The sequence below is a fragment of the Puma concolor genome, chromosome E2, assembly GCF_028749965.1.
Source record: "Puma concolor isolate L17-30 chromosome E2, mPumCon1.1.hap2, whole genome shotgun sequence".
Lineage (NCBI taxonomy): Eukaryota > Metazoa > Chordata > Mammalia > Carnivora > Felidae > Puma > Puma concolor.
In genome coordinates this window covers 2,072,459-2,087,046 of record NC_141681.1, presented here as the reverse complement: position 1 = coordinate 2,087,046, position 14,588 = coordinate 2,072,459, and the positions used below count along the sequence as shown (strand labels likewise).

The following is a 14,588-nucleotide window of genomic DNA, read 5'->3' as shown; positions in this document are numbered from 1 at the left end:
CCTCCACCATCGCCACCACCATCACTGTCATCACCACCATCATCATCCTCACCACCATCCTCACCATCACCATCATCATCTCCATCATCACCACTACCATCACCACCACCGTCATCATCACCATAACCCTCACCACATAGCACGCACGGTGGCAAGTCCACTGGCTCTGTGTCAGACACCCCTTTCAACACTTTACACACATCATTCTAGTGACTCATCACGACCCCGTGAGGCAGTTTCTATATGTCACCCCCGGGCTTCCCAGGAGCAAGTTGGAGCTCAGACCAGAAATGCGATTTGCTCAAAGTCACGCGGCTGCCAGGTGCAGCCCACGGCCGCACGTTGCCGAGCGCAGAGGCTGTCTGTTGCGCAGCTTGGGGTGGGGGTCTCACTGTGGCCCTGGGGATGTGTCAGGGGGTTTTGGGGGGAGCGGAAGCAAGCAAGGACCTCTGGAGAGCAAGCAGGGTGGGATGGGGCGGGGGCGGTGGTCAGACCGGTCGGCAGGACGAGAGGGCCGTGCTGCAGGGTTTTCTTGGCTCCTGGGCCTCAGGGCAGAACGCCAAGCCCCCTCAGAAGAGCCGGTCCTGCCCTGGTCGTGCCCCCAAGCTCTCTCTCCCTCTCTGGGCCTCAGTTTCTTCATCTGCAGAGTGAAGAGTCTGGACCGGACTGCCCCCAAGAGTCTTTCTGAGCTAACATTCTCAGGTGCTGAGAAGGGCCTGCGTCCCATGGTCAGTGCTTCTTGGAGGTCGGACATCTTGAGCAGACTTAAAAGGGACAAAGGGCCTCCTGTGTCCCAAGAGGAGGCGCCTCCGTGGTGAGCAGCTGAGAGGACAGAGTGAGACCGTCAGAGACGCAGAGAGCGCTGAGCGGGCTCGGGCACCATCTGATGTGTGGGACGGCCACACGCACGGGTGTAGGGCGCAGGGTGATGTGCGTGTGCCACGATCCCGGTGTCTGTGAGACCGCTTCGTAGAAGAGGTGACTTCCGAGCGTGTCCTCGAAGATGAGTTGGCAAAGCGGGCGGGAGGGACGGGAACTTTCCAGAAGGCGAGAGACGAATGCAGGGTTAGCGAGACTGAGGAGAGACCGAGGGGCATCCGGGGTGACGTGGGGCCGCCCAGCGAGGCCTGAGTCGAGGCGGGGAGGACACAGCAGAGGAGGGACGGGCCCCGAGGCCGGGAAGGTGGCTTGGGGCCTGGTGGGGAAGGGCCGTCGTGTGGGTACGAGGAGGCCGGGGTGTGACCGGCTCCCATCTGGGGGAGGGGCTGCCCCGGAGCCCGGCGAGCACCGCGAGGCGGGAGGGCTGAGCGCCCTGGCTGGTTGGTAACGTCTGCCCCGAGTGCCATTCTGCTCACTGGATATTCCCGGAGTGGGGCGGGGGGGGGGGGGGACGGGGGCAGGGGAGCTAAGGGGACAAGTGCCATTTCTTTTAGGAAAGTATAGAGATTTTGAAGGCGTGTGTCTGTCTTCTTGCTGACGTCACAGAGAAAAACAGGCGTTGGGGAGGCAGTCTAACCCCACGTGCGAGCGCGCATCTGCCCAGGTGGCCCCAGGACCCCGGGCGACCGAGGGCTGGGCCAGCAGAGAGGGATCGGGGTGATGCAGGAGGCCAACTGCTCCTCTCCGGCTGTTGTGACGGGTCTGTGGGGTGGAGACCCCGCGTTCCACCGCACATCGCGTGCCCATGAGGGCAGGGGCAGGAGGAGGGACCCGGCCAGGAGACGCCGTCCGTGCCCGGACGGGCCCAGACCGTGGGGGCGGGCAGAGGTTGTCTCTCCCGGGAACGATTCTGATTACGAACTGTGAGCCACAGCTGCCGGGGAGATGTGGGGACGTGTGACAGAGAAGGCAGTGGCCCGGGAAAGGTAGGGGTAACGGTCAGAACCGACATCCATTAGACTCTGAGTGCATGATGCCGACCGTCGGGCACCCAACGGGCCTCCAGGGACAGGGACTGGGGAACGGAGGCACAGCAGGGGGGCTTGCGGGGCTGCGGCCACAGACCTCTGCCGGCTGCCAGGGCCGTCACCACAGGAGAGACAGCGGCGACAGCCCGGCCTCACCCTCGCCCAAAGGCTCCCTTTCAGCCGTCCCCGAGCTCTCCGTCCGTTCATTCATTCAACAAACAGGACTTGTTCTGTGTCCAGCCTTGCAGGCACTGAGGGTGGCGGGGTGAGCAGGGCAGGGCTCACACCCCCGCGTCCCGGAGGAACTGCGTGCGAACACACACACACGTGCACACGCGCGCACCTGCCCATCGTCGTCCCCTCGCGTCCTGGCATTGGTGTCCTCCTGGAGGAGGGTTCTGACGGGCCCCGCCCCCCGGGGGAGGCGGCATCAGTCTGTGGTGCCCGGCCAGGACGGGTGGGGACACCGAGGACAGCCCGCGCTCAGGCCCGGGGCTGCCCGAGCGTCTCCCGGTGTCTGTGCTCCCAGACGGGGGCGCCCCGCTCGCCTCCGCCGGCTGGACCCCCCGAGGCCGTCGGCCTATCGATGTGCCTTCGGAGACTCGAAGCCGTCTGACCGCCAGCCTTTGTCTCCACGGAGCCGCAGGGAGCGTCCCTGGGGCCAGTGCGGCAGGTGGCAGAGGCGCGAGGTTTCTTTAATGTCACTAACTGGAAGAAGACCTGGCTTGAGTCTGGGGCCAGAGCGGGATGGATAAGCCATTTGGAGAGAAAACGATCCCGGGGAAGCTTGCCACATTTTTTCTAGAAGAATGTTGGAAGTTTTGGTGGCCAGGTACGGAAAAAGAAACCCTGGGTACACTGAAGTCATTCACGGCGAGGGGAGCGAGGCGTTTACACAGGCCCAGGTGCCGGGGGCCCCGCTGTTCGCAGAGCCGGCCCGGCCACAAGGGCCAGTTGTGTCCGCACGCCTCAGCCAGTCACCCCGAGCAACACGAAAACACACATCAATGCGCCTTTGACAGCGCGGCCTTCCTCACGGGCTCCGGATCGGTGACCAAGCTGAGCAAAATGTAAATTTGTAGCTGTCCCTCGGAGACGTAATTATAGGAGAAAAAAACAAGGACAGTGGCACGCGGACCAGGACAGCTGGCTCGTCTCCTGCAGCCGGGCCGGGACGCGGGGTGAGCGGGAGGAGGCCCTGAGGCCGGAGGCTGGGGCTGAAGGCCGCCGTCCTCCTCCTCCCTGCCCCGGGCAGGCCCCGGGCACTGCCAGCTCCTCGGGCCGCGCTCGGATGTCTCCACCCCGGGCCCTCGCACCGCAGCCGCCCCGTGAAAGGGCCCATTCATGCGCCAGGCCGCTGGCTCGGGTCCCCGCGGCCGGGCCGGCCCCCGCTGCATCTGTTTTCTTTTCATTAGAAGGATTCCCATCTCGAAGGCCCGCAAGAGGCTGAGCCCGGGATGCTCTGCTGAGCGTCGGAAGGCTCACAGCGGCCCACGGGTCCCGGCACACTCGCGAATGAGTGTGACTTACCGGGGCGGATGGGGAGACTGAGGCTCAGGTCACGTGGCTGCCAGATGGCAGAGTTGGGGACTGGCCCGGGGCCGCCGGCTGCCGGATGGCCCCGCTGGGAGGAGCTCAGGAAACACCGGCGTCCCGGGCCAGCGCGGAGGGCAGGGAGGGCTTCCTGGAGGCGGAGGAGCCGATGCTGGGAGAGGGGGGCGAGGTGGGCCTTGGGCCCCGGGAAGCTCTACACACCCAGACCCTCCGCCGGACCTTGGGTCCCCGTGGCTGGCGCTGGCCCGCTCGTGTGAAAGCACGTGTTGGCAGGGGGGGGGGGGGGGCATGCCGGTGTCTGCGTGTGAGACCCTCCTCAGGAAAGGCACCCCTTCCCTGTCCCTTTCTGCTCACAAGTGGGGCCATTTGGAAGACGGGAAGAGAGGACAGAAACCAGCGCTGGGCTCTGAGTCATGCGCCACCCTCAGTCTGGAATGTCTCCTTGGAAGGGTTCGCTGGGCTCTGGCCCCACCCGCCCGCCACTCACCCAGCCTCCCTCCCACCCGCTCGCCTCCTCCCTCCCTCCCTCCGTCCGCCCACCCCCCTCACAGCAGACCCCCGAAAATGCACAGGGTTTTTACATGTGGCCACGTAGGAGCTGAGTTGCCGCTGACGAGTGAGGTAAAGGTTTACTCGTTTCCATTCGTATGTTCCTTTCTGTGTTCTCGAACCTGTAGTTTTCTTTCTGACGCCCTGGCCCCGGGCTGGGTGCCTGGGGGCACGGGGCAGGGGTGGGGGGGGGGCGTATGAGGGCCAGACAGCATCTGCTGTGGGACAAGCACCAGGGACCCCCGGCCGCTGTCAGGAGGAGCCCCACCTTGCCTCGGGGGGCTGGCAGCGCCCTCCTGGCCTCTCAATTCCTCCCTGAGCCGCGGGCACCAAAAACGCCAACTCCCGGCGGGCGGGCAGAAACTCAGAGAGGTCGCTGACTTACCCAAGGACTCTCAGCTAGCAGAGAGCGGGGGGGGGGGGGGGGGGGGGGGGGGGGGGCGGAGGCCAGGCCCTCCGAGTTGTTGGGCTCCTCCGCGAATTCTGCCAGCACTGGTTGTGTTACCAACGCGGGGTCCTGGAGCCCGCTTTTCAGTAAGCGGGTACAGGTGCACAGGTAATTCCTCCGGAAGGGCCGGGTCGCTCATTCCCGGAAAGGGCTTGGGTTCCGTGCTTCCATGTTTGCTGAAGTGCCACTTAATGTGACGAGGCACAAGAGCCACCAAGTCCCCACACTCCCACCAAGACACCCGGGGAGAAGCGAGGGGCCACAGGGAGGCGTCTCCGTGAGGCGGAGGCATGCCCCCAAGGTCAGGGGCCCCACGTCCCTCGTGGCTGTCCCCTCCCCCTGGGTTTGGCAGGGAGTCGACAGGCATAGGAGGAGGTAGTCAAAGGTCCCAGGTGGGCTGTGCTACTAACTCCTGGGTCCTTGGGATGGGGCCCTCCAGCCTCAGTTTCCCCATCTGGCAAGTGGGGGTCAGGGGCCTGAGGGAGCCCACAAGGTCACAGGTCAGACTTGCCACCGAAACTCCGGGAGGGTGTAAACATCCAACGTGCCACATCACAGCCCCGGACCTGGTCCCAGGTCTGTTCTCCCAAGGACGAGGGGCTTGGCCTCGGGGGTCCCACGGGGTCTGGTGTGGACTGCACACGGGGCGGGGGCAGGACGCTGCTTTCAAGGTGCGAGGCCATCTGGACGGATGGGTGGCCAATGCCAAGGCCCTGTGAGTGTCAAGCTGCAGCGGCCATGTGACACTATGTCCCTGGAATTTGCCGGACGCTTCTCACTCCTCCCACCCCAGCTCTGGCTCTGGGTACGCGGTTTCATTTTGACATCAGGCAAAATTCAAGGGGATGACTCAGGAACCCTGACTGGCTTTCCCAGCACGCGCGGGGGCCCAGGCAGCCTCTGCCCCTTGAGGGCGGCCAGCGGTGGGTCTCGGGCCCCGGGCGGCACGGGGGCTCGGCTGGGGAGGGAGAGCGGGGCTTGATGTCCGTGACTTTGGGCAAGTTGAGTCGGCGCCCTGGCCGGGCCGTGTCCTGGTGCAGAGGGAGGCCCAGCACAGCCGGGCAGTTTCCAGTTCTGTTCTCAGAGCAAAGGAGCAGGGACTCCCCATGGTCGAGACCCTGCCAGCCCACCCCCTGTCCACGGCACCCCGTGCGGGGACTGGGCGCTTCCTCCTGGGAGAGGTGGATGAAGTTACTGCCAGGCTTTGGGGACTGTGGAGGAGGGGACGTGTTGCCTGCACTAGGCCAGGGGGTGGGGTGCTGGGGTCCACCCCCAGGAGACCATTGACGCTGGGGAACTGCTGACATTTGGGGCCAGGTTCCTCTCTCTTGTGAGGCCCTCCCGTACATCGTAGGAGGTCTAGCGGCCTCTGTGGTCTCCGCCCGGTAGACGCCGTGGCAGCCTTATAGCTGGCCCAAAAATGTCCCCAGATGTTGCCAAATGTCCCCTGGGGGGCGTAGTCGCCCCCAGTTGAACCTTGCTGGGTTATACAAAGTAGGTGGGCCGGGAGGGTCGGGGCCGGAGCTTAGGGCCTGTCCAGGTTGCGAGCGGGAGAGCTAAGCTCCCAGCTCTGTGGGACAGAGGCCCCGGGCAGGAGAGGCACGTTCTGAACCTCCCTGGGAAGGGGGAAGTGTAGAGACCCACCTCCTAGGCCGTCAGATTCACGTGCTGAGCACCTGGCCCAGGTGGGCAGAGCCGATCCGCTCTCCACACTGTGGTCAAGGGTGCAGTGCTAAGTGAGGTCTCTCCTGTCACACCCCAGGGGTGCTCCGGTGCGCCACAGGCTGGACAAACACACACACACACACACACACACGCACACACACACACACACACACACACACACACACACACTGTGGGCTCCCTAAGAAGCAAGAAGAGACCCAGTGGGAAGGGTGAGGAAGCAAGCTCCATCTGGGAACTCTGTCTGAGCCGGGGGACCCTGCACTAGAAACTTTAGGAAACCAACTGGATTGAAATACCGATTACCTTGGGGGAGGGGGGGTGGCGGTTCTCAGCCCCTTCCTGTGCCGATTTCCATGGCGAGGGAGATCCCAGGACCCAGAGGCCCGGGACGATGCCCCGGAAATGTGAGCTGGGGCTTGGGCTTTCTGAGCGCCAGGCGGGACCGGGCGGCAGGGCCGCGTACTCTCTTACCCCTCGTTCAGTTCAGGTTTTCAAGTCCACTGACAGGGATTTCTAGAAGCTCCTTCAGACGCGGTCACAAACAGCCACGGGAAAATTGACTTTGCTGTGCAGCCCGTTTTAGCTTACTGTAAATTGTACGTGGACAGCTAAGGGCCCCACCAACTGCTGCAGACCGCAGGTGGGGCCAGGGGCCAGACCGTTCACTCCTTCCCAAGCCAGTGAGCGGGACTCTGGGCCAAAGGCCCTGTGTGTCACCTATACCTTGCTTTACATGATAAAGGTGTTCCTAAGGGGGTGTGAAATTTGAACTTGGGTAAGTTAAAGCAAGCTTGCAGGCTCTCAGGGGGACATTGTTCAAAGGACCAATTCTGAAAGTATGCCTTTCTACAAAGTGAAGACCCCACCCCCCACCCCAACACAATTTCACTTCTCGGAGGCTCTGTGAGTCCCTGCCCTGGGGCTGTCTCAAGTGGGGGAAGGAGGGCGGCCCCTGTCCGTGGTCGCCTCCAGGGCCTTGCAGGGGACCCCCACGGGCACACCGGGGACCAGCCGGTGTCCCACGCCCTGGGCCGTGTGGCCCGGGGTGGGTGCCTTTGCCTTCTCTGGACCTGGATGCCCTCATCTGGGAAGGACACCGCTGAACAGATGGCACGTGAGGGCCCTCCCGCTCGAGGGCCCGCGCGGCTCCAGCTCCCACCATCTGCGTTCCAGAATCCACCAGGCCTGAGGCTGGGCCAGGGCACCCAAAGTGAGGGCACTGAGGATTCAGGGAACCTCAACCCCCACCTTTGAGGCCTGAGCACCTCCTCCCAGGGTGCCTTCCAGGTGCCAACCTGGAGGACTTCAAAAGGTCTCCAGGCAGGTGGCCGGTGGCATGACCACCCCCCCCCCCATCCTCCCTGCAGAAGCGGAAGGGGCAAGTATGTGAGGTGTCCGAACCTGTGCAGACAGGAGGCCGGGAGGGGGTGGGGGGGGAGGAGCCACCGGAAACCACACGGACAGACTTAGGCCCCCGTTTTGAAAATAGTGCGAGTGCGTCGGGCGCCTCCGAGCGGCTCAGCGCTGCCAGCCCGGGGTGGGCTGGCGAGGGGCGCGGGCCCGGGCTTGGTGGCTCCATACCTTTCCCATCAGGGACCCCGATCACCAGAGCGCGTCCCGTGAAACAGACACCTAGGAAGAGTGCTGCTAAAAATAGCTGGGGGGGGGTGGGGGGGGTGGGGGTGGGACGCAGGGTTTGAAGTTTGTAACCGAAGCCGGCTGTGCCTGGGGGCCGACCGCGCGCGCTGCCCAGGGCTGGGCGGAGGGCCCCCCGGAGCACCCAGCCGCTGCCGGGAGCTTGTTCGCGAGGATTGGCCCCGCGCGCGCGGCCCGACCTGGGAAGCGGGTGGAGGCCGCTCCCCTCCTCTCCCCACCCCGCCCGCAGGGGCAGAGCGCGGCGCAGCAGCAGCGGCGGCGGGGCGGCTCGGTGCCCGGCGGGCGGGCGGCCCGTCTGCGCGGCCCGGGCGGCCTGCGGTCGGGATGAGGACTGCCCTCCGCGCCCAGAGCGCCGGGGCCGCCGCGGCCGTGCCGGGAGCTCGATCGTGTCCGCCAGCGCGGCGAACGGAGCGGGGCCCTCGGAGCGGGAGGTGAGTGTAGCCGCGCGGCGCCTGGGAAGTGCGCGGGGACGGGGGGTTTGCGCGGCGGGTCACCTGGCCGCCCGCGACCCGCCACGTCCCGGGCGCCCTCGGCGGCGCGCTCCGGCGGGGCCGGGCGACCCTCCCCGCGGCCCCCCGACCCCGCTCGCCCGGCCCGGGACGCGCCGCGCCGCGAACGCCAGGGCGCGCCGGGGGCTCGGCGGGGGCCGCGGCGCTTCGAGGCCGGCCTCCGCCCTGCCCGGCGCCGCTCGCGGAGCCCGGGCCGGCCCCGCGGGGCACTTCGCAAAGTGCAGCCCAGCGCCCGCCGCTGCGTGCCCGCCGGGGCCGCAGAGCGGGGCCTCCGGAAAGCCGGGCCTCCGGGGAGCGGGGCCGGGGCGGGGGCGCGCGCGCGGCCGCGGCCCGGCTCATTCATTGCGGGCCGGAGCGGCTGCCCCCACCCCCACCCCCACCCCCGGAGCCCGGCTGCCGCCTCCTCCGGGCTGCCCCCGGGGCGTGCCGCCCCCGCGCTCGGCCGGGCGCGAGCTGGCCAGGGCGGCAGCGGGGGCAGCGCGCGGGCCCGGGTGGGTCTTTCGGGCGCCCGGGGCTCCCCGCCGCTGCGCTCTTGCGGGGAGGCCACGCGGCGCCCACACCCGGCCCGCGCCCCTGGCCGGCCGGGCGCGCCTAGGGAATCGGGCCGGAGGGACCCGTGGGGACGCGGCGCCGCGCGGCGGCGGCCGGAAGGGAAGGCCAGCCGGGGCTCGCGGGGACTTCCCGCGGTCACCCAGACCCTGCCCCCGCACCCTGGGCCACGGAGGCAGCGGGGTCGGAGGGACAGACGGGGCTTCGCTTGGGCTGGCCTCCTGCGCTCTGGCGGTGGCTGAGGCCCTTAACTCCTTGCAGACCGCTCTTCGGCCGCTGGCTCGGGACCCGGTAGGGACTGTGCCACGTGTTACTGTGTGGAAGGCTCCTATCCTGATCGGTGGTACCCCTAGTGTCCGTGAGGAAACCGAGGATCAGAGAGGTTAGGTAACCCGGCCGATGCCGCACAGCCAGAGAGCGGCAGGGGCTGGTGCCTCTCGCCGTGCCCTCACTACTGCCTGTTGGTTGAGCAAATGCAGACGGAGCCCTCTCTGTGCCCCACGCCACCCCAGGAGCCCCCAACCCAACAAGCCCCTGCCTCGCCGATAACAAACCAGACAAGCAGGTAAAATGCCAGCTTGGTATCAGACTGGGGCGGGGGAGGGGGGCGGCTGGCGGGAAGCTGGGACAGATTACAGTCTTAGGAAGGAAGGGCGGCCAGGGCAGCCCCTGAGGTGCCCAGGAAGGAGGGCGTGCCCTCGTGTGCCATGTGCCCGGCCTGGCAGCTTCCAGAAGCACGGGGCAGAGCTTGTCGAGAGCCTCAGCCGGGGAGGAGTGTGTGAGGCAGAAAGGAGGCTGAGGCACCTCGAGGGGAGCGCGCGGCCCCCACAGCATCTGGGTTGGGGGGGGTGGGCGGAGGCACCGTCGAAGGGTGAGTGACCCCTCTGCCTGTAGCACGGGCCGGCTGCAGCCAGGGGCAGCGTGGGAGCCGGCAAGTCCCGGGACTTCAGGGTCAAAGACAACTTAGAGACAACTCCCTCATCACTGCCCCAGTTTCCCCCAGACCCTGCCTCCAGGTTACTGCCTCTGCTTGAATGCCCCCATCGACGGGGACCTCACTGCCTGTCACAGCCACCCATCCCATGGTCCCACCCCTACAATGTGCCGGAGGTTATGAGAAGGCTGTGCTGCAGATTGAGGGAAAGGCCTCCTACCTGTGGTTTCTGTCGACTCCGGTCCTGTCATCCTGAGGAGCACACGGCACATCAGGTTAAGTCTTACACACGGTTGCCTTTGGAGAATGTTAATAGAGAGATTATGTCCCCTTGAAGCCTAATCGTGTCGGGTCCTGCGCCTTTTCTGACTTGACATTTCGGGTCAGGCATCATCCTGCCTCCCTCCCTGGGAGAAAGTCAGCGGGTCTCCTCCCCGACTCCACGTCCGCTCCACACCGGGGTGGCCTGGAAGCAGAGACCTGTTCCCACCTCCTTTCTTCTGGAACCCCGCCACCATTGATGGTGCCAAAGAGACATCAGTTCACACTGTGGATTCCTCCAGAGCCCGGAGACTTCCTAGCCAAGCCCCACCCCCACCTTCCTCCTGGCTTTGACTCTTACTGAGATTCGGTTACCCGTCCGCTTTCTCTCTGAGATGAGGGGCTCAGAGTTCAGGGGAGGTGGTGCGGGCTCCAGAAGCAGCTGCCCGGGGCTGTGTGGGCAAGCCCCCAGCGTCCCTGAGCTCCACGTCTCCATCAGGAGAGTGGGGAGACCTGCCCGGGCCCAGGGGCGGGCCGAGGTACCGGGCACCCACAGCACGGGCCTGACACGCTTGCGAGCACAGCAGATGCTACCTCTGGTGGTTCCCACCCCCCCCCCCCCACGCGGCCGGGGAGACGCGCGGGGCCCGTGGGAAGGACCCTGCAGGCGCAGCTGGGGCCCTGCCGGGGGCTCCTTCCCCACTTCTCCCCGGCCCACCCCAGCCGGCTGGCCCACCTCCGCTTCGGTTCATTGTACATGGGCGCAGAAGGGACAAGACCAGGAAGGGTGTGACCAGCTCCCCGTCCCACCGCTGCCGACAGCTAAAGCTGGAAACCTGCGTTCCAGGCTGGCCGCCGTCCCACCCCGTTCTCCTCCCTGACCGCAGTCCCCGGGGCCCGTTCTCGGGACGCTGCTCCCCCTCTCCACCTCCTGCCTGTGACCTCACCCCCCGCCCCCCCGCCCCCCCCCGCCGGACACCCAGCATCCTGTCTCCCTTCTCCACCTGCCAGCCGCCTCCTTGCCACGGCGTGTGGTCCCCTGCCCCGTCAGAACTGCCCTCTGCTCCGCCCTCAACCCTTCCGGCATCCCACCCTTCGTCGGGGGTGGGCAGTCACATGTCCGCCTTTCAAAGCCCTGTCCCTGCCGAGCCCGACGGAGGGGCTCTCAGCGCACACTGGCCGGGGGATCCCGGGGTCCTGTTGCCAACCTAATTCTCTGATAGAACCCGCTGACTGTGTGTTGGAGGCTGAACGGAGCGTGGTGGAGGATGTAGGATAGATACGGACGGCCTCGCAGGTGCCAAGGTCCTGTTTCTTTGGCCTGTCCCTTGCTGGTTTATCCTCACTGTGTCTCCGTAGCCATGGCTGGGGTGACAGATACTGTCCTCGGGGACCGATTGCAATCTTATACTTTAGTCCCGCCGTGAGGTCAGCTGAGGACCCACCGTTTCCCTGGGTAGAAGGAAGAGTGGGCCTGTACAGTTGAGCAGGTCGTTCACTGCACAGGGACACCCAGCCCGGACTCTGCTCGGCAGGCATCTGCACGCTGTGGGGCCGTGTCCACCCAGGGAGCCACCCAAAGGTACCCAGAGCGGGAGTGGCGGTCACACTTTGGACCGCTGTCCCTGCTCCTGAGGACGTCACTCGCATCCTGTCACGTACGGGCGCGGGAAGCCGCCCCTTCTGAGGGCCGGAGAGGCAGACCTCTATCACCGCTGGCCTAGGCTTCCCTCCTCCCCCGTCGGTGCTGCCGAGCGTCCGGGACCCTCAGTATTGTGGGTCAACGTCCCTCTCTTGTAGATGCTCCCTTGGCCCGGGCGCGTCAGGCCAGCTCTGGGGAGGGCTAGGAAGCGGGGTGGCAGGCCAGGCAGGGGACCCCCCGTCCCGCTTCCCAGCCACCGGAGAGTGAGGTCAGCGACTCCATTGGCCGTTTGGGGGCCGTGACCCCGGCGTCAAGCTATTGGTTTCCTGCTCACTACTCACCCAGCCCTTGTCAGGATTGAGACGGTCTCTGAGGATGACACCCCTGTTCACACAGATCAAGCTTTGGGAAGGAGCGTCCCAAATAGAAGCTCCGTGTATGACCGTGGGGGGGGGGATGGGGGGGGGGGACGGCAGGGCTCGTCCGGGGCCCCGGGCTTTGCCGGCCAACCCTGACGGTGGCCCCAGGCCGCCTTGCCACCCTGTTTCCCATCACCCAGTGCTCGAAGCCTCTGGGAGCCGCCGCAGAGCCGTGCCCCCTCCCCCAGGGCGGCCTCCTCTCGCGGGGGGCCTGGAGGGGGAGCAGCGTGGGCGCGGGGACCCCTCAGAGCCCCGGGCCAGCACCCGCGCTCTGGCTGCGAGGCCAGGACTAGGCCCACGGGGGCCGGGTGAGGCCGCCTTCCGGGCACAGCTGGACCCCAGGGCCGGCGGCCGGCGCGGGGCGGAGGCCGCGGGGCCCTGAGGGGGCGCCCCCGACAGCGGCCCCCTCCTCACCCCTCGGGCCCTGCTGCGGGGCGGGCGGGACAGGGCAGGACGGGGACATTCCATCCCTGGCCGCCTGCTCCCAGCCTGTGTCCTGACTCAGGGCTCCTCACAGGGCCCGTGTCCCAGGCAAACAGGCCAAACAAAATCCACATTCATGAGAGGCCACTGAGGCTTTCCGACGGCCTGGGTACAGATGCCGCCTGCAGATGCGGCCGCTGCATTTTCCACATTCCTGCAGGGCCGCTGGGCCAAGGTGTCCGTGTGCAAACAGCGCCCGCCCCCCCCGGCCCCCGTGTGGCTGGCCGGGAGCCGCCCCCTGGGGACCCTGCGGAGCGGGGCTTCTCTGGGCTCGTGCTGGGGCGGTGGGGGGGGGGTGGGGTGTTGGTGCCAAGACCCCTGACTGGACGGGGCGGAGGGGGCCCGGGACCGGGGCCGGGTGCTGGGGGACGTGTCCCCTCGGCAGGGGTGGCGTGCCAGCTGCTGGTGGGCCATCCCATGTCCTCGGTCAGCCCGACACGGTGGGGACACCTCGCAGGGCCCCCGGCTCGCCCTTTCAAAGGACAAGTGCTGTGGCTTTAGTGCCTTCACGAGGCTGTGCAACCGCGACCACTGCCTCCTTCTAGAACACTTTCATCCCCCCGGAAAAAACCGTGCACCCTGCGGCGGTCACCCCCCGCCCCCCCCCCCCGCCCCCGCCCCCGCCCCCGTCGGCCCTGGAAACCACGCCTCCACTTTCGGCCTCTCTGGATTCGCCTGCTCAGGACATTTCACGTGAATGAAATCACAGTGTTTTTCTTTCTGCGACCGCCTGACGTTTTCTGGTCGTGACGTCGTCACGGGGCGTCCGCGTTGTGGGCGCATCGGTGCCTCGTCCCTTTTTGTGGCTGAGTAATACTCCGCTGTGCGGCCGGACCCCGTCGCGTGCATCACATCCACCGGCGGCTCTCGGCTGCTGCGGGGGGGGGGGGGGGGTGGGCATGTGTGAGCGCGTCTTTGTGGGGCGTGTCTCTGTACTTCTCCAGGACGGGGTCCGGGAGCGGGACCCCGGGGTCCGCGGCGGCACACAGAAGGGGAAGTCGAGGCAGAGAGAGTGGCAGTCACGGCCTCAGGGACTGTCCTGCGGGACGCTCTGCCCTCTGGCCCCTGCCCCAGCCTGAGGCTTCTCCTGGGCACCCGCTGCCCACACACGTTTCCTGTTCTCTACCTCACAGCGTCCCTGGAGGGAAGGGCCCAGACCCTCAGGGAGGGACCTGCTACAGCGCCGGAAACTTCTACAGCTGTTCCTTCTCCCAGCCTTCCCCGCACACTGCGGAGAGGGAATAATCGCATAATTATGGGGCACTGACCCCAGGAGACCCAAACATCATTCACCGAGGTCTGGTGATCGACGGGGCTTTAGCTCTGGCCTGCCCCAACCCGGACCCAGGGACCCCCGAGCCTGTCTTGTGGCTCTTGTCAGACTTCCAGAATGCACGATCAGAATGGACATACCCAGTAAGTACCAGAATCCACCACTCTTACCCCAGAGAGGTGAAGACATCTGCCCGAAACCCACCCAGCAGGGAGCTGTCAGAGGCCAGGCCACCTAACCTGACGCCGGGCACACAGGGCAAGGGGCGCCGCCTTCCCCGGCTCTCGCGGGCAACGGCTGACAGGCGCTCCGGGGCACCGCCAGTCTGGCCCTTGCTGAGCAGTATCTCGCAGGGACGCAACGGCAGCAGGGTCAGAGGTGCTGGGGGCTCGGCGTCCCCCCTGGGCCATCTGACTTCTCCTCAGCCATACGTAACTGGTGCTCAGAGTCCCCCCAGGACAGCCACAGTGCTGGGCACCCTCTGTGCGTCCCGCATGTATCTAGCGGCCACCGGCACACGGCCACTCGGGGGCCAGGCTGTGCTCCGGTGCCCCCCACCCCCACTGCGACAGTTCACAGTCTGGCCGGGGCCGTCGGGGACGCGGGCAGCGGCGTTGCGCTTAGCACCCGGAGGAAAGTCAGCAGGTGCCTGACGGGGGCCTCTGGTGGGGCCGGGAGAGAGGATGAGACACAGGAAGTGGGGGGCCGCCAACTCTAG

The 14,588-nt window shown here is 66.6% G+C and overlaps 1 protein-coding gene across 2 annotated transcripts in view; it reads left to right on the top strand.

Moving 5' to 3' along the window:
* Positions 1-14,588, top strand: part of ZNF469 (zinc finger protein 469) — a 113,564-nt gene that overhangs the window by 61,103 nt on the left and 37,873 nt on the right. Inside the window, exon 1 of one of the 2 annotated variants that reach the window (XM_086688720.1) lies at positions 7,887-8,231. The exons of the other annotated variant lie outside the window; for it this stretch is intronic. The gene's annotated coding sequence lies outside the window, so the exon portion shown is untranslated. Of the gene's footprint in view, positions 1-7,886; positions 8,232-14,588 lie in introns of those variants that run through there. 2 annotated transcript variants of the gene reach the window in all.